This window comes from Alligator mississippiensis, chromosome 1, assembly GCF_030867095.1.
Source record: "Alligator mississippiensis isolate rAllMis1 chromosome 1, rAllMis1, whole genome shotgun sequence".
In the NCBI taxonomy this organism is placed as follows: Eukaryota; Metazoa; Chordata; order Crocodylia; family Alligatoridae; genus Alligator; species Alligator mississippiensis.
Genome location: NC_081824.1, coordinates 321,817,975 through 321,837,046, shown reverse-complemented (window position 1 = coordinate 321,837,046; position 19,072 = coordinate 321,817,975). Strand labels below are relative to the sequence as shown.

General features: G+C 47.5%; 1 protein-coding gene across 6 annotated transcripts in view; it reads right to left on the bottom strand.

Annotated features, from left to right (window-relative positions):
- The window catches only part of CTPS2 (CTP synthase 2), a 142,820-nt gene that overhangs the window by 49,682 nt on the left and 74,066 nt on the right, over nt 1-19,072 (bottom strand). The gene's annotated exons all lie outside the window — the stretch shown is intronic.

The window sequence follows — 19,072 nt, the reverse complement described above, 5'->3', positions numbered from 1 at the left end:
ATGCTGCAGCATGCCAGAGGCCAGGGCAGGTGTTAAGCTGCTGCTGCTGCTGTTCATGCGCCATGGGGTCGGGCTGGCTGGCTCTGTGCCTCTATCTGGGGCTTCCAGCACTCCAACAGGAAGCCGCATGTTGAGACAAGCAGGAGCCCACCCAGCCCAATGGCCTCCATGTGTGACTTCCTGCTGGAGTCCTGGAAGCCCCACATGGAGGCCCAGCCCAGCCCAATGGCACATGGACCAGAAGCTGCACACCATTGGGCCAGGCAGCAAGCTGCATATGGAGACACGGAGTTGTGTGCCATCAGGCTGCGGGCCCCTCCTTGCTTCCACATACAGCTTCCCACTGGAATGCATAATTTTGAATTTTCCTGTGCATGAGTTTGAACCTTTCTGCACATAATTTTGAATTTTTCTATGCATAATTTCCTGGGGTACACAGTGTGGTCTCAGCAAGAGCTCTGATCTTCCATGATGAAAAACCCAACATCAAATGCCAAAATATACAGGTATTTAGAATTTATTTTATTTTAGTAATTGAGGCACTGGTAGGCTTCCAAATTGCTTTAAAACCATAAATATAACAATAAAACATTGTGTTCAACTGATACCTATATATGTAGTGGCCTTTCATTTTAATCATGGATTTGGGGGTTTTAATCAGAGAATTTACAATTTTTATCAGAGAAGTTGCAATTTTTAAACAGAGAAAACCAGGATCCCTGATCAATGCACAAAGTGAAATCCATAAATAAATACTTTAAAACAGAACTCTTCTGATAAGATGCTTTGATCTTCTGTACTTTTAAGAACATTTTCTCTTTATTGTGCTGCTAACAAGAGTGACCCTGACCAGCTGGGCCCAAACAAATGGAAGACCTCATACAAGAAGGAATTTCTAGATTTATTGAAGATAAGCACAGAGAAAACTGCTGAACTTGATTCTGTTTATGCATGTGTAGAAATGTACAAGTGTAGGGGTATGTTGAGCCAGCATGGGTAATCTTTGCTAAGGGACTGAATTTAGTTAAAAATGAGTGGAGCAAACTTCCAGCACTGGGTATCTGATCCAGATTTTCATTACTGTAAATAGATCAATTGGTTTTGACTTCACTGCTGCAGGATTTTGCCATTTGACATTAGCAGCTATGCCCTGAGCCCATCTAGGCATCAGCACAGCTAGTATTCTGTGGCTGGAAGAGAAGGACTGTCACTCTGCCTGGGCAGAGACAATTACCTGTGCATTGCCTAAGGGTTGAGGATTTCATCCCTAGCATTTTTACATGTGCTCTGAGGGTGGGGAAGGCGGCGCTTTAATTAGAGTGATTCTGAGAGCTGCTCTAATTAAAGCGTCTCTGTGTCTCTGTAACAGGGAACCCTAGCCCTGTTACCAGGAAGCAGGGCGGCCCCTTTAAATCCAAAACCTTCCAGGCGCAGCCGTCCAGCCGAGCAGGGGTTTAGGATCAAACCCTGCCAGCTGGTCAGGTGACCGGAAGGGGAAGGCCAGAACCACATAAACCGCAAGCAGAGAAGGCCAACGAGGCAGTAGAGGGGGAGACTCCTGATGACTATGGAGCAGTTCTCCTTGGGAAGGATGCGCCATGCTGAGAGACAGAACCACAAGCACATATAAGCAGGCACCTTGCCTCTTTTTTTTTTTTTATTTTCATTATATGGCCTTAGAGACCTATGGTTCACATTTAATGTTAAAAGCCAGTAGTTTGTGGCTAAGGCTGTAGGGAAAGAGGAGGCCTCATTAGCACTGAGGGTCACTGTGATAGAGGGCTCAAGAAGCCCTGTTGCACTAGGGTCACAAGCCCAGAATAATTTGAAGGGAAGATAGGAGCCTTGAACCCAGGTCCTAGTGGGTGGACTTAGGCAAACAGCCCTAACTACAGAAAGAGGGGCAAAGCCAGAGGGGTTGAGGCCTCAACAGCCTAGCACCACAGGGGCACAGTATAGAAGGGCCAGTATGGAACTGGTATCGTGGCGAGTATGGAACAGAGCCTTGAGCCCGAGCAAGTTAGAGAGCTAGACCCTCAGAGTCAAGCCCTGCTTAGTGGGTTTTTGATTGACAGGCCTAGCTAGAGAGGGGTGGGGGTAAGCCCACAGCAGTTGAGACGCCAACAAAGAGAAAATTATAAAACATCTGTGAGGCACGGGGCATGTCAAGGCGAGGTAGGAGTATGTATTTTGCCCTTAAGGCAACCATTCATTATCCTATAGGTGGTGAGCCTAGAGCCTCTCTGGGAACCTGTGGGTCAGCCTCCCGCCTTTTTAAGAACCAAGGAATATCAAGTCATGGCAGACAAGTAAAGGGAGGGGAAAGCTGATCCCTACGGGAATAAAATTCAGCAAAACTTGATGGATGCACACGCACTGGCCTATAAAAAAAATGTTGAACAAGCTTTGGTTAAAGCGCCCTGCTGCCATTTTGAAGCATGGGGACACTGATCCACAAGATGCAAAGGCTAGCTAGAGGATGCTAATTAGCACACTCTAGCAGACTCGATTAATCAAGTCTGCTTCAACACACTGCAACTGCAAGTGCATCAGAGCAGCCTCCCAACACATCTACAGGCACCCTCAGGTACTACTGGCTGTAACTTCTGTTTGGTCACTTCCTTTTTCAGAATTTATTCTCTCTTTTCCCAAAGTCTTGATGGAAAAAATTCAAAAAGTTCTAACACATGGATATCTAACAAAGTATCCAGAAAAGGTATTCTTTTTATAAGCAATGATAGAAGTCTGATTTATAACCTGTTTAATGAAAAAGTTACTGGGAACTCACATGAGACAGTCCTTTTGTTGCTTTCTTAATTAAAAGTCATGTACTTAGAACTGATTTACCTTTGAGAAAAAACTAAAATTTGCCCTAAATCTTTGCAACAACCCCATTTCCTACACAGGTTACTATGTACTTTTTTGGATACAGTGCTTCACAAGTATGTCGTGAGATTTTCTGTGAGGCAAGAATTTTTGGGGAGTGATATGTTTTATTGGACCAACTACATGGTTAGAATAAAGTCAGACAAGCTTTCAAATTCTTCATCAACTTTTCCAAGATTTTTCTTATTTTCCAAAACGTGCATCTTGCTTACCACTGAAACAGACCCCTGCAAAGCACCACAGCATTTATAGTATACCTACCTGTCATACACACACAAAAAATAAATCAATGGAATCACAAGGTTTACATGCTCAAAAACCAACAACAGCTGGCTTTATAATCATACTCTGGATCACATTGTGTGTGTGCAAGAATAAAAAAATTAATTGCCAATATATGGGAAAAAAATTGACTGGGCTTTGAATCAGACCTATAATTGAGAGAAGTTAGTAGTTCCCACAGTTTTTACTGATATAGACCTTATTAACAGCAGGATTACCTCTGAGTAACTAAGAGTTCAAGCTAGTTAATTAAGAGTTACTGCCAGTCCTCTTCTAAGGCAGAATCTACAGTAATCACCAATATATTTTTTTAAACTTTTATTGCTGTTTATTAAAACACACAGTGAATATCCACTAAAATTTAAAATAACTGTCACAGAGCACTGGGCTGCCCTGCTCCTAGAGGGCAGAAACTGCCAGGGAAAGAGCCCTAGCAGGGAACAGGAGCTCACCTGGGGGTTGCCAGGGCAACTGGAGGGAGCAAATGACCCACACCTGCCAGCGGTCAGCTGCCTTTAGGAGGCAGAGCCTGGCTCTTATAAAGCCCAGGGCTGAGGCCAGGCTGGCAGCTCCCTGCCAGCAACCAGAGGGGCAGGGGCAGGGGCAGGGGCAGGGGCAGGGGCAGGGGCAGGGGCAGGGGCTCGGGCTCGGGCTCGGGCTCCTGGAGTTAGGATGCGAGGAGAAGCCTAACGGCAAGTACAGCTTGACCAGAGTTGAGCAATGTTGTTATAGCCAGAGGGCGTGTATTTGAGTTATAGCCAGGAGGCTCGAGTTTGTGTTGTTGTGCATTACACCAGTGGTTTGGGTGAGGCTATAAGGGGTTGGAGGAGGCCTCATTGGGGACTCACAACGGAGTGTGAGAACCCCAGCGCCAGTGAGGGCGCAGTATCCTCATAGGGACCCACAATAGTGTGGGGGCCCCAGCGCCAGTGCGGATGCATCTTTCTCAGGGGGGAACACACAGTGGCGTGGGGACCCCGGCGCCAGTGAGGGCGCAGTATCCTTAAAGGGGCCTCACAGCAGAGTGCGAGGACCCCAGCGCCAGGAAAGGCGCAGCTTGTGGGGTGCATAGACCCCAGCCCCAGAGTGGGGCATTTGTGAAGCCCAAGTTGGGCACGGCGAGCCACAGAGAGGGGAGCGCCTTATTGTGAAGCCCAAGTTGGGCACGGCGAGCCCCAGAAAGGGGGCGATATTATTGGAAAGCCCAAGTTGGACCCGGCGAACCCAGAGAGGGGAGCGCCTTATTGAGAAGCCCAGGTGTGGGCGCGGAGAGCCCCAGGAAGGGGGCAATATTTGAGAAGGCCCTGAGAGAGGGCGACAGCGCAGCGAAGGCCCGGAGTGGGTGAGGAGAGCCCCAGGAGGGGGCGGCAGCGTACATAGAAAGAGAGAGATAGAGACAGACCAACGTCGATTCCATCTGCGAGGCTTGGGGCGTGGTATCAGGGGTAGTTGGAGCCACGCATAGCCCATAAGGCTAGGGTGCCCAGGAAGCACCCATTATACAGGGAGACCCCCGGTGAGTCCGGGAAATCACGGGGTCCGAATAAACATAGAGACGTGTCAGAGGGCGTGAGGCAGCCTCCCAACTTTACCTAAACATCAAAGATGTGGCAGGAGACAATCAGAGGGTGCCCTTGGGCCGACTTGGCACAGAAGAGGGGGCTTTAAGGAGATCACGGCCCTCCTACAGGACCCCGCCGTGACAATAACGGATAAAATTGAGGCTGGAGAATTTTGTTTGGAGGCATTTGAGGCTATTATAACCCAGGTAGGGTGTCCAGTCAGGAACATTTTTCCACAAGAAAAGAAGCTTCACAACTACAGGGAAGAAGAGGGACTTCATTAAAAAATATGTTATGTGTGTTTTATGTTTTAAGAAAGGCACTCGTAATTACAAGATACACAGGATATGTTTTGTCTTTAAAAAGACTCATATTTGCTTAGTCTCAGAGCTGCCCTCCCATGCTTTATTTCTGCACCTTGACTTGGCATATTCTAGCACAGGACTGTCCAAATTCAGAGGCACCTGGGGTCCACACGCAGCCTGGGACATAGACCCAGGGCCGCAAGCAGTGCAAGCCAAGACTTGGGGACCACACACTGCAAGGTCTGAGCCCCCACCCACACATGCAGCCTAGCTTCCTACCTGGTGTGTGAATAAACCAGTTCTGCCCTGCTGTGTGGGCAGCTGCCCTCTCCCACTTGTAATATGACAGCAGCCCACCCTGCAGCATGGACAGCAGGCTCCCCCCACGAGAAACGAATAATTTTGTTTAGAAAATGAAGGTGAGGAAGACACAGTTTGGGGAGGAGGTGATCAGCCAACAGTGGCAAAAGAACAGGTTAGGGACTACTTAGAAAATATAGACACATACAAGTCCATGAGGCCAGATGGGATGCACCCAAGGGTACTGGCTGATGTAATCGCAGAGCCACTGGCCAACATCTTTGAAAATCGATGGTGATCAGGAGAGGTCCTGGATGACTGGAAAAGGGCAAACATAGTGCCCATATCAAAGAAAGGGAATAAAGAGGATCCAGGGAACTACAGACTAGTCAGCCTCACCTCAGTCCCTGGAAAAATCATGAAGCAGGTCCTCAAGGAATCTATTTCTAAGCACATGGAGCAGAAAAAGGTGATTAGAAATAGTCAGCATGGATTCACCAAGGACAAATCATGCCTGACCAACCTGACTGCCTGATGAGATAACTGGCTCAGTGGATGAGGGGATAGCAGTGGACATAATATGCCTTGACTTTAGCAAGGCTTTTGATACATGTCTCCCACAACATTCTCACAGGTGAACTAAGGAAGTATGGGCTGGATGAATAGGCTGTAAGGTAGATAGAAAACTGGCTGGAGCATCAGGCTCAGAAAGTAGTAATCAATGGCTTGATGTCTAGCTGGCAGCCAGTATTAAGTGGAGTGCCCCAGAGGTCAGTCCTGGGGCCGGTTTTACTCAATATCTTTATCAACAACCTGGAAGATGGCATGAAGTGTATCCTCAGCAAGTCTGCAGATGACACCAAGCTGGGAGGAGTAGTAGATACGCTAGAGGTCAGGCGATGGGAGGTCATCCTGTCCAATTCTCTGCTCAAAGCAGGACCATCCCTGACTAGATCATCCCAACCAAGCCTTTGTCTAGCTAGGTCCTAAAAACCTCCAAGGATGGAGAGGCCACAACCTCTCTGGGTAAACTGTTCCTGTGTTTTACTACTCTCCTAGTGAGAAAATTCTTCCTAATATCTAACCTAAACTTTTCTTGTTGCAATTTGAGACCATTGCTCCTTGTTCTGTCATAAGCCACCACTGAGAACAGTCTAGCTCAGGGGAGGGCAAGATGCGGCCCGCCAGGCCATTCTATCCAGCCTGCGGGGCCCCTAAAATATTTAGAAAATTAATATTTATCTGCCCCCAGCTGCCTGTCATGAGGCCCTCAATGGTTTACCAAAACTCAGTAAGCAGCCCTCTGCCCAAAATAATTGCCCACTCCTGGTCTAGCTCCATCCTCTTTCAAACTTCAACCCCCCCCTTCAGATATTTTAAGGCTGCAATTAAATCCCCTCTCAGCCTCCTCTCCTCTAGACTCAATAAGCCCAGTTCCCTCAGTCTTTCCTTATAAGTCATGTCCCCCAGTCCCCACACCATTTTTGTTGCCCTCTGCTGGACTCTCTCCAATTTGTCCACATCCTTTCTGTAGTGGGGGGCCCAAAACTGAATGCAGTACTCCACATGTGGCCTCACCAGTGCTGCATAGAGGGGAATAATCACTTCCCTCAACCTGCTGGCAACACTCCTACCAATGCAGCCCAGTATGCCTTTAGCTTTCTAGGCAACAAGGGCATACTGCTGGCTCATATTCAGCTTATTATCCACTGCAACCCCCAGGTCCTTTTCTGCAAAGCTGCTGCCCAGCCAATTAGCCCCTAGCCTGTATTGGTGCATAGGATTGTTCCATCCTAAGTGCAGGACTTTGCACTTGTCCTTGTGGAACCTCACGAGATTTCTTTTGGGCCAATCTTCCAATTTGTCTAGGTTCCTCTGAATCCTATCCCTAAAGTGCCAGCAGAATCACGTGTATTCAGCGTCCCACACTTCAAAATGGCAGTAGGGGTGCTTTAACTAAACCTAATTTGACGAGCTTTAATTAAAGCATCTTCGTTGCCATTTTGAAACACAGAAACACTGAATACATGTAACACGGGGACTGTGGGAGAGCGCTAAGTAGCACGCTCCAGCAGACTAGCAGCAGACAGGGATACTTTCTATAGCCTGGTTGATATCTCACTTGACTGTGTAATGGAACAGAGACCATCTGAAGAGAATAAATTCACTAAACTTTGGTTTTTTACCTTACCTAGTCTTTGGATGTGGCTTTTCCCCTTTTGCCCTCCCCATTTTAATAAAATGATGAAAAGGGAAATGGAACTATATTCTGAAATGAGACTGATAAAGCTTATGGGATTTCAAGTAAAATCTCTTCTCTTTAGAGCTGATAAAGAACACAAAGCTCTGTACTCAGCCTTGAATCACTTCCTCTGAAAAGGATATGTGTCTAAAATATCTATCTTGGATTCTGTGCTCCTTCAGTTTGTCAAAACACACAGACTATTATGTTTGCAATTCCCGGACAAAACTCATTTTTTCATAATGTAACAAAAATTGCTCATCTGAGATGGAGAGATTTAAGAAGCTTAAAAAGAATTTGCTAAATATTTCTAGGTATCACTGCTTCTATTTTATCTGACTAAATCAAGACTTAAAACTGAAAAAAAAAGATAACACTTTACCTTTTAAGATGTATACTAGATAGTCTCCTGTGATCAAGGTGGAGATGGTAAATAAACAAAAGTGTAAGAGGATGTTCTATTCCATAAACTGAGCCAAGTTTGCAGGAAACTTCTTCTGAGAGGCATCCTCAACTCATCCCTTTTTCACCCTACTAATAATACCAGCCTTAATGCCATGCCCAAGATGCAGACATTTACAAGGCATATTCTATATATATATATATATATATATATATATATATAAAAGCCTTAGTCTGTCTGTCTGTAACACTTTATTTGCACTCTGACTGGCTGTCTCGGCAGCCAATCAGAGTGCAAATACAGTGTTACGGACAGCAGGTGGAGGAGAGCCGGCATGATGGCAGGAAAAGGGGGGATGGGGGTACCCTCTGTCCTCACCATGGAGGAGGCAGCGGTGGCACGAGAAGGGGGGGGAAATGGGGTCGGGGCCACAGCGTTGACAGGGGAACAGGGGAAGTGGCCTCCAAACCGAAACCACTGGGGGGGAACAAAGTCAGGCCCAAACAGGGGGGGCAAGACCAGACAAGTGGAGCAGGGGCACAGGGCTGGACACAGGGCTCTGTCTCCACCAGCCCCCTTAGTGGGGGTGGGGGGAGTGAGCCTGGCCTCGGGCCTCTGTCCCTGCCCACCTTCCCCCCCAGCATGCAACGGTAACAGAGCAGACGGGCCAGCATCACTGACCCCAGCCCCACCCCCGTCCCTGAAGGGGGTGGCAACGGAGCAGAGGAGGGGCGGAGCCAGTCCCCCCTGTTCCCTGCAGGCCATGAAAACAGAGCAGATGGAGAGGAGGAGGGGGCAAGGCCAGCGCTGCTGGCCATGCCCCCCAGCCTTGCAGGTGGCAACAGAGCAGACGGTGGGGGGCAGCCCAGCCCCAGCCCTGAAGCAACGCGGGGGGGGGAGAACAGGGGCGGGTCTGGCCCCAAAGGTGGGGGGAGTGGGGCCAGACGCAGGCCTCTGTTCCCAGCTGCCCCCCCACCCATCATTCTTGATGGGCAATTGGCTAGTATTCTAATAGTATGAAAGCTTTAGTCTGTCTGTCTGTGTGTCTGCCGTAACACTTTATTTGCACTCTGATTGGCTGTCTCAGCAGGCAATCAGAGTGCTCCAAGAAGGTTCAGCCCATGGGTGATGGCAGCGCCATGACAGCAGGGACAGAGGGGGTGGGGGGAGCTCCCTGCCCTGCTTTGTGGAGGAGGCAGAGGCAGCGGCATAAGGAGAGTGGGGAACAGGATTGAACCTGTGGCAGCAGCCCAAGGAAGTGGGGGGAATGAGCCCAGGCCTGCCATGGCGTCGAGGGAAGAGCAGGCCTGGAAGCTGCCATGACAGCAGGGACAAAGGAGAAGGAGCAGGGGAGCGAGCTTAGCACAGCACTCTGCTCCAGGGAGGTGGCAGCCATGGAATGGACAGAGTGGGTTATGAGGCCATCGGCACTGACCTTACCTACCCCCTGCTGCCTGGATGCAGCATTGGCACAAGGTGCTAGGTAGAGGTGCTCCATCTGCACCCACCCCATGACATTCGTGGGGACTGGAGGCAAGCAGATGTGGGCCAGGTGGATGTGGGGGGAAGCGGGCCTGGCCCTGCAACAGCGGTGGGAAGGTGCGCCGAGCCCGGCCTGGCCCCAAAATGATGGCAGGGAGGGTGTGGGGGGCCCAGCGCTGGTCCAGCCCCAAGATGGCGGTAGGGAGGTGGAAGGGGTGTGCCTGGCCCTTAAAAGGCAGTGGGTGGGGGCACACCAGGCCCAGCCTGGCCCCAAATGGCAGCAGGCGGAGGGGCGGTGCTGGGCCCACCTTGGCCCTGCAGCAGCAGCAGGGAGGACGGGGGGGCATGCCCAGACCTGAAATGGCAGCAGGGAGGGTGGTGAGGGTGGGGCGGGCCCAGCCCCGCAGCAGAGGGAGGGGAAGGGGGAGCAGGCCCGGCCCCAAGCGGACTCTGTCTCTGCCTGCACCTGCCCTACCCCCTGTCATTCTTGACGGGCAATTGGCTAGTAATACACACACACACACACACACACACACACACACACACACACACACACACACACACACACTCGCGCGCGCGCAAAACTCAGGGCAGCTTTAGTTAAATCGCCCCCCTCCCACTCCCAGAGCATGTGTATAAACACCTTAAAACACTAGCAGGACTCTCAGGGGAGGGGGTGGCTAGGTGGTAGCCAGAGGAAGCCATGAAGAAACTTCATGTCCTTTTGTTCAGTTTTCAAACTTATTGCTCATTTTTCTTCTACAGAATAAATTTGTCTGTTGTTTTGTCTCCCTAGCAATTGCTTGTGGGACAAGTGGTCTCAGACAGAGTGATATTACAGACTAACCCATTCTATAGAAAAGACCTAAATTATCTTTCACAACCTAAATTGGGAGCTAGTAGAAATTTCCCCACTGTATCTGTGAGGTCCAGTTCAAGGGCAGTAGAGCTGAGGCTTGTAGGGGATAAGGAGTTATCCCAAAGCAAACTTGATCTATTACTTTGCAGTGAGACAGCAAGGAGAAAAACTCAGGACATTGGGTGTACCCTGAAGACAGGTTTGTGACAACTGCACAGAGTAATCATTTCAGAATAACTGTTCTGACTTTGATTGCTGTAATTTGTTCTAATAAATGAGCTGGCATTATATTAATAGCTCCCCAAGGACTGCTTTAAATAGTAGTGTTTTTGGAAGGTCAGAAGGTCAGAAGGACCAGCTTACTATTTTCATAAAGAGCACTGTGTTAATGTACACTACACAGACCTTTCATGGTGTTTTATTTATGATTTCTATTCCTCTCCTCCTCTGCTTTTGAGGTTTTTTGTGGTTTGGTTTAGGTCAGGGGTGATCAATTATTTCAGGCAGAGGGCCGCTTACCTAGTTTTGGCAGGTTGCCAAGGACTGCTTGGGTAGCCCCGCCCCTTGACAGGTGCCCCGCCCCCTGGTCACCATCTTGGGACCAGTGTCCCAGGGCCAGAACCGGTGGGCCTGAAGTGGGGCACAGGCTGGCAGGGGTCTGTGGAGCCAGGCTGGGCTGCATCAGCAGGGAGAGGGGGCAGCTGGCCCGGCTCCATAGAGCCCCTGCTGGCTGGGAACCCTGTACTCCTGCTGCCCTGCTTTGGGCCCTGCTGGTGTAAGGAGTGACCTAGAAACTACTATGCAAAGCCTAAGCAAAAGTAAATGTTATGTGATGAATGCCCATCTGCAATGATAAGGAGGAGACAGTCTTAGATAAAGGAGGCTTGAAAACAAAAGCAGAATCAGAGTACTGGGTCAAAGAGCTCATTAAAATACTAAAAATCACGCCCCTAGGTGGGCAAAAGGTATGCTAATGAAACATACATGTATGTTAATGAGATACATAGCTAAAACACAGGTATAGAGACATGCTCAGTAAAGAACTCCTTGCGTCACTCCTTTATAGCCAATTAGCAAACAAGGATGCTTATGAAGGTCTAAAACTCCTGTATAAAAGTGGCTTAGAATTGAAATCTAGTGTGCTTGTTCTGTGAAATTATTCCGCTTGCACCTTTTATTGCTAGCAATAAACCTTCTTTGTACTTTCACCCCTGGTATATTTATTGGCCTTTGCATACCAGGCACGAACCCAGACTTGAGCTGGGGCTCAACAGTTTTTGGCGACCCAGATGGGACTGCCTTAGATAAGCTTTGCCCGGACTAACTGACGACCAGCTGATTTGCTCTTCCTTATCAAATGTCAGGCGCACCCCGGGATTTCTTTTCCCGGTGAGACTTTTGCTTCAGGAGGAGCTGGATCGCTGAGGCGGCAGTAGCCTAACAGTGCAACACCACAGAGTGAAAGTATCAGTAACAGGCACCTGGGTGAGAGGGTAGAAAGGGCATAAGGCCTACCGTCAGTACACCTGCCTGGGATTATCTCTGTAAGTATTCTGTCTGGCCTGAGTCCAAGACCAGTGATTTTTCCCCTGTGAGGACGAGGACTAAGAACAGATCCCTGGATCCCAGGTAAGTCGGACGGTCAGAACCGGGAAGGCAGCCCTGAGATGGGTACTATTAACAGTAAGGTTAGGAAATGTACCCCCCTCTCTTGTGTATTGGGACATTGGGCAGAATTCAGTGGGGATCCTATGACTAAGAAGAAAGCTAAATTCTTCTGTGAAACTGTGTGGCCATGCTATAAACTAGATGATCAAGAATATTGGCCTCGGGAGGGAAGTGTTAATTATAATACCATCTTACAATTGATTTTGTTCTGCCGGCAGAACGGTAAATGGGAGGAATTGATGTATGCGCAAGCGTTTATGTCTCTTTGTAGAGATAGAAAGATTTTGGAGGAATGTGGATTGGGGGAGGGGGTTGGGATCTGTGAGATGGCTGTGGCTCGGCCAACTGCAAATCCTGTCCTGGACTGTCCGGAGCTGGAGGCTCCCCCCCCCCCCCCGCTGCCTTTACCTTATTCTCTTCCTCTTCCCCCTCTTCCTCCTGATTCATCTGATTCCTCGTTGGCATCTGCTCTTCCTGCTTCTCCCCCCCCTTCCCCCCCCCCCCCCCGAGGCGGAGGTTGAGAATACTCCCCAACCCAGGGATCTGGAACAGCACCAACCATGGCCGTCAGGTGCTTAGCAATCTCCAGAATCCCCAACTTCTCCTGATATAACCCTGGGAGGTGGGTGGAGAGTACAGTTAGGAGCAGACTCTGGGGTTAAGGGAAAACATCACAGGGAATCTGATCCTGGCCGTGGGAAGGGAAATGGGGTATTTCCCCTAAGAGAACAAGTGGTACCCGGGCCTCTCGAAGATGATGGTGAGCCAACCTACCGTCGAACCTTTGTGCACATTCCTTTCACTACATCAGATTTGTATAATTGGCGGAACAATAACCCCAGCTTGAGAGAGAATCCTGAAAAGGTACGAAACCTGTTTAAAACGATTTTCAAAACCCATAACCCAACCTGGGCAGATGTTCAGTCTCTTTTAGATATCCTGTTGACACCAGAGGAAAGGAGAATGGTAGTGAACAAAGCTCGTGAGTACGTGGAAAAGGAAATTACTGCAGGGAACCTGCAAGGAAATAGAGACGATCATGTCCCCATCCAGGAGCCAGATTGGAAACCAGACCAAGATATGACCTCCATCCGTGCCTATCGAGAATATATTCTCCGAGGACTGAGAGATGCTGTGAAAAAACCTCAGAATCTCAGTAAGGTGTATGAGGTTCGACAGGAGACAAATGAGACCCCGAGTGCTTTTTTTGGAAAGAATTTACACTACTTTCAGGCAATACACTCGTGAGGACCCGGAGGATGCATCGAAAGCTCGCATGGTAAATATGATCTTTATAGGTCAGAGTGCACCAGACATTAGAAAGAAATTGCAGAAGACAGACGGAGCAACAGGTATGCCTATTTCCCAACTAGTAGACATTGCTTACGAAGTATTTACTAACCGAGAAAGTGTTCAGGAAAAGCAACAGGACAAGAAAGAGGAGAGAAAGATGAAAATGCAGGCAGCCCTAGTGGCAGCTGCAATCACAGGAAAACCTAGAGATGAGGGATCCCGGAGACAGCCTCAGAGACGGGGTCCATTAGAGAAAGATCAGTGTGCCTATTGCAAACAAAAAGGACACTGGAAGCGGAAATGCCCTTATCGGAAAGTGGGGGAAGGTGAAAAGAAAAAAAAGAGGAGAGCAGTGGATTGTTCGCTTTTGGAAGGGATTCAGATTGAAGGGGACCAGAGGCCCGGGAGGGAAAGATAACCCAGATCCCAGTGTCCCCTGACGAGCCTCTGGTTAAAATGCAACTAGGGGACAGAGATGAATTGGTAGATTTTCTCGTCGATACAGGTGCTACTCATTCCGTCTTAACTCAAAAACTGAAACCTTTAAGTAAAAAGACTGTGCCGGTGGTAGGGGTTACAGGGAAGGCAGTAACAGGACCCTTCCTACAGCCAATGACCTGTAATCTTGGGCAGGCCGAAGTTACCCATCAATACTTGTACATGCCAGACTGCCCCGTTCCCCTTTTAGGGAGAGACCTCCTCTGTAAACTGCAAGCTATGTTGTCGCTCCAGGATGGGCAAATGTTTTTAACAGTGCCTCCTGAAAAGGGGTGGCATTTGCAGGCTTGCCTTCTCGGCCTTCTCCGAGAGGAAAGTACACCGGATATTCCTCAACCCCTGCTCGATGCTGTTGTTCCATGGGTATGGGCAGGTCACCGACCTGGGAAGGCTAAAAATGCTGACCCTGTAAAGATTCAACTTTTGCCAGGGGCCCAGCCTCCATGTGTGAAACAATATCCAATGCGGATGGAAGCCAGGAAAGGACTGAAGCCATTAGTTGAACAGTTCCTGGAGTATGGCCTTCTCCGTGAATGTACATCAGCTTTTAACACACCCATCTTGCCTGTGAAGAAGCCTAAGAGTAATGAATATCGTTTCGTCCAAGACTTGAGAGCTGTAAATAAAGTGGTTGTGAGTATACACCCGGTCGTGCCTAATCCATACACCTTACTATCTGCTTTGAACCCAGATCATAACTGGTTTACGGTTATTGATTTAAAAGATGCTTTCTTCTGTATACCGGTAGAGAGGGGATCTCAGGAAATATTTGCATTTGAATGGGAAGACCCAGATACTAGCATTAAGACTCAGTTTTGCTGGACTGTCTTACCCAAGGGTTTAAAAACAGCCCAACCCTATTCGGCACTGCATTATGCAAGGATTTACGTAGGCTAAAACTGCCACTGTCCTGTGCTCTTTTGCAATATGTGGATGACTTGCTTTTAACAGCCATCACTGAAGTAAGCTGCCTGGAAAGAACAATTTGCCTCCTTAATTTTCTGGGCCAAGAAGGATACCAAGTATCCAGGAGTAAAATGCAGCCCATGTCCCAGAAGGTAACATACTTGGGATTTGAATTACAGCCTGGTCAGAGAGCCCTGTTGCCGGAAAGAAAAGAAGCTATATGCCGGCTGGCACCCCCAATAACAAAGAAACAACTACAAGGATTCTTAGGTACAGTAGGTTTTTGCAGGATTTGGATTCCAAATTTTGGGGTTATTGGAAAACCTCTGTATGAAGCTACACAAGGTGATGAAAAGGTGCTCGAATGGACTGAAGAGTGTGAGCAAGCATTCTGCCAGTTAAAGCAGGCTCTCATTGAAGCACCCACCTTAGGACTACCGGACATGAGTAAGCCTTTTTCCCTTTTTGTGCCTGACCGAGGTGGGGTAGCCGTGGGAGTCTTAACACAGAAATTGGGTAGCTGGCAACGACCAGTGGCTTATCTTTCTAAGAAATTAGACTTTGTGTCATGCGGATGGCCTGCTTGTCTCCGGGCTGTTGCTGCCACCTGTCTGCTAATACAAGAAGCTGAAAAGTTAACCCTAGGCCATGAAATGACTGTATATGTGCCTCACGCAGTGCGTACAGTCCTGGAGCAGAAAGGAGGGAACTGGTTAACCCCGGGATGAATGGCTCGATATCAGGCCATCCTCCTAGATAAGCTTGAAATAAAATTGGCCATTTCTCGCACTGTAAATCCAGCAACACTGTTGCCATCTATGGGTGAAACACCAGATCTTGTGCATGATTGTTTGCAAACATTGGAAGCTGTTTATTCTTCAAGACCAAATTTGAGAGACAGAACTCTTGAAAAAGCTGACCTGGAGTTCTACACTGATGGCAGCTCGAGTATGGAGAATGGAATTCAAAAATCCAGATACGCTATCGTGACTACACAGAATGTGATAGAAGCAGGACCTTTAAACCCATCTGTTTCAGCTCAAAAGGCTGAACTCATTGCTATGACTCGGGCTTTGCAATTGGTGGCCAACAAAACTGTCAATATTTATACTGACTCTAAATATGTTTTCCTTGTTTTACATGCTCACGAAGCACTATGGAAAGAGCGGGGTCTACTTGATTCTAAAGGAACAGGCATTAAGCATATCAAGCATATAAAAGCTCTCCTCAAGGCAGTCTGGGAACCAAAGGAGGTAGCGGTAATGCATTGCAAAGCACATCAAAAAGAAAACAACCCCTCCACAAAAGGTAATCGATTTGCTGACGCTACAGCAAAGAAAGCAGCTAAAAGACCTCAGACAGACTTGCTGCCCAAAGTAAGTAATCTGTTACCTCTCCTCCCAGACTTATACCAGCCTGTGACACCACAGTATGGGGAAAGAGACAAACAATTGATAAGAGAGTTTCAAGCAAAGAAGGGGGAGCACGGGTGGCTAGTAGCAAAGGATGGCCGCATTATCATCCCAGCTGCCTGGGTTCATATGGTAGTGAAGAGAGCTCATCATGGCACCCACTATGGACCCAGGGCCCTGATAAGGTGGATCAGTCACTATGTAACTGGAGTGGGATTAAGAGAGGCTGCCAAGAAGGTATCAGAGACATGTGAGGTCTGCCAGAGAAATAACCCAAAAGGAGGGAGAAAAGAAACTTCAGGACATCAGAGAATAGGCAATGGGCCAGGAGAAGAATGGCAGGTGAATTTTACCGAGTTGCCCCGGCAACAGGGGATGAGATATCTCCTTGTCTTTGTGGACACTTTCTCTAATTGGGTTGAATGCTTCCCATGTCGGACGGCCCAAGCCCGAGAGGTGGTCAAGGCACTCCTACGAGAAATCATACCTCGCTTCGGACTTCCAAAAGGAATAGGGTCAGACAATGGCCCACATTTCATTGCACAAATTACTCAGAAGGTTTCTGAGTTCCTGGGAATCAGCTGGCATTTACACACCCCTTGGCGACCCCAGTCCAGTGGAAAGGTGGAACGTATGAATCAGACCTTAAAAAGACACCTTGCAAAGATTTGCCAAGAAGCTCGACTCAAATGGCCAGAGGCCCTACCCTTGGCCCTGTTACAAGTAAGGGTCGCACCACATTCTAAATTGGGATTAAGCCCATTTGAGATAATGTATGGTAAGCCTTACCCTCTGAGTCTGCCCATGGGTACTGAACAACAGTTACATGTTTTAGGGGAGGGAATGATTAGAGAATATGTATGGTCCTTGGTTTCTGTTTTGTCTTCCATCCATCAGCAGGTACGGGACGTGCTGCAGACACAGAACCAGCCTCCTGCCCCGGAAAACCAATTATTACCTGGGAGTTACGCCCTTGTGAAAGATTGGAACGAGGAACCACTTCGAGCCAGATGGAAGGGCCCATATAGGGTACTTTTAACGACCCCGACAACAGCAAAGCTCGAAGGAAACAAGATTTGGATACATTCCAGTCGCCTAAAGCCGGTGGCTGGACCGGAACAAGAAGAAACCCCTGCAGACTCCGGGACCAGAGGCAGAGAACAGTGGAAGGTGGAGCCAATAAGAGACTTAAAATTCCTATTCAAAAGAAAGGAACTTTAAATAATTTGTCAATCTTTGATCAAGTTTTACAAGCCTTATTATGAAATTGTTCAAGGTTTTAGTGTGGGGCGCCCTGATCTGTCCACTCCTACTCATAGGAGGGGAAAATCTTTTACAACAAAAATTTGACCCTCAGGAAAACGTCTGGATTTATCTGGCCCGGGAACTATTAAATAGAACGGACTTCTGCTTAGCGGGAGGGATCAATGCTTACCTGGTTTTTACCTCATGCTTAATTGCAGTACCTACCCCTTTGAAAATTTTACAAAATTATACTATGCTGAAAGATGTAGAGAAGAAAAGTACATATCAGGATACATATAAGTGGGGGACTATTGTAAAAGAGAAAAGCAGAGACATGTTTTCTGTATGGGTTCAGGCAACAGCTAATGCTTCTGAATGTTTCCTAATAGTTAATTGTACTAATAATTGCTTTAAATTGAACCAAGGTAGAAAAATCCTCTGTAATAAGACCAGTCACATATCCTATGTATACACACATACCATCCTTCCTCGAGGATGGTTTCTGGCCTGCGGGAGAATGATATATTCATACCTTCCAGCGAATGCTGCTGGGGGACCATGCACCATTGCCCGGGTAACTGCAGCTCTTCCAAGGAAATCTGACCTAATGCACACCAAACAAACCCCTCTTGGTGGGAGGTTTAAACGAACATACACTACTCTCACTGCTGATTGTGACAAGAATGATTCCCCTGGACTATTATCTAAGGCAGAATACATAGCATTAGCTGCATCTATGGTGGGGGTTCCGGGTCTTGCTGCAAGTAATAGCAGAAATCTTAATGCAGTGGCCTATGTTTTAGCAAAAGGACTAAATGCTACATCCCGAGCGCTCTCAGCCCTGAATGCTGAACAAAAACAATTGAGGGACGCTGTCTTAGAAAATAGAGCCTCTATTGATTATCTCTTGTTACGACACAATCTTGGGTGTGAAACTTTAAAAGGAATGTGCTGCTTCAACCTCACTGATAATTCTGTGCTAATTGAAGACAAAATTGGTGCCTTACAACGATTGGCACAGACGTTGAAAGAATCATCTGGCTTAGACTTTTCCTGGTTAACTTCCTGGCTTCCCAATTTTGGATGGTTGAAACAGTTATTTAGTATGGTTGTTTTGTTTTGTTTTATAGGGATTATGATTTGTTTCTGTATCCAATGTATACCTGTTTTCATTACATCTATCTTCAGGCCTAAGGTAAATCAAATGATTTTGCAAACAAAGAAAGCTGAGAATACTAGACTTGTGTTAAGTCAAATTGAATGGAGCAATCATAATAATAATAATAATTAAAAATGCTCCAGAGGAGGGAATGTAAGGAGTGACCTAGAAACTACTATGCAAAGCCTAAGCAAAAGTAAATGTTATGTGACGAATGCCCATCTGCAATGATAAGGAGGAGACAGTCTTAGATAAAGGAGGCTTGAAAACAAAAGCAGAATCAGAGTACTGGGTCAAAGAGCTCATTAAAATACTAAAAATCACGCCCCTAGGTGGGCAAAAGGTATGCTAATGAAACATACATGTATGTTAATGAGATACATAGCTAAAACACAGGTATAGAGACATGCTCAGTAAAGAACTCCTTGCGTCACTCCTTTATAGCCAATTAGCAAACAAGGATGCTTATGAAGGTCTAAAACTCCTGTATAAAAGTGGCTTAGAATTGAAATCTAGTGTGCTTGTTCTGTGAAATTATTCCGCTTGCACCTTTTATTGCTAGCAATAAAT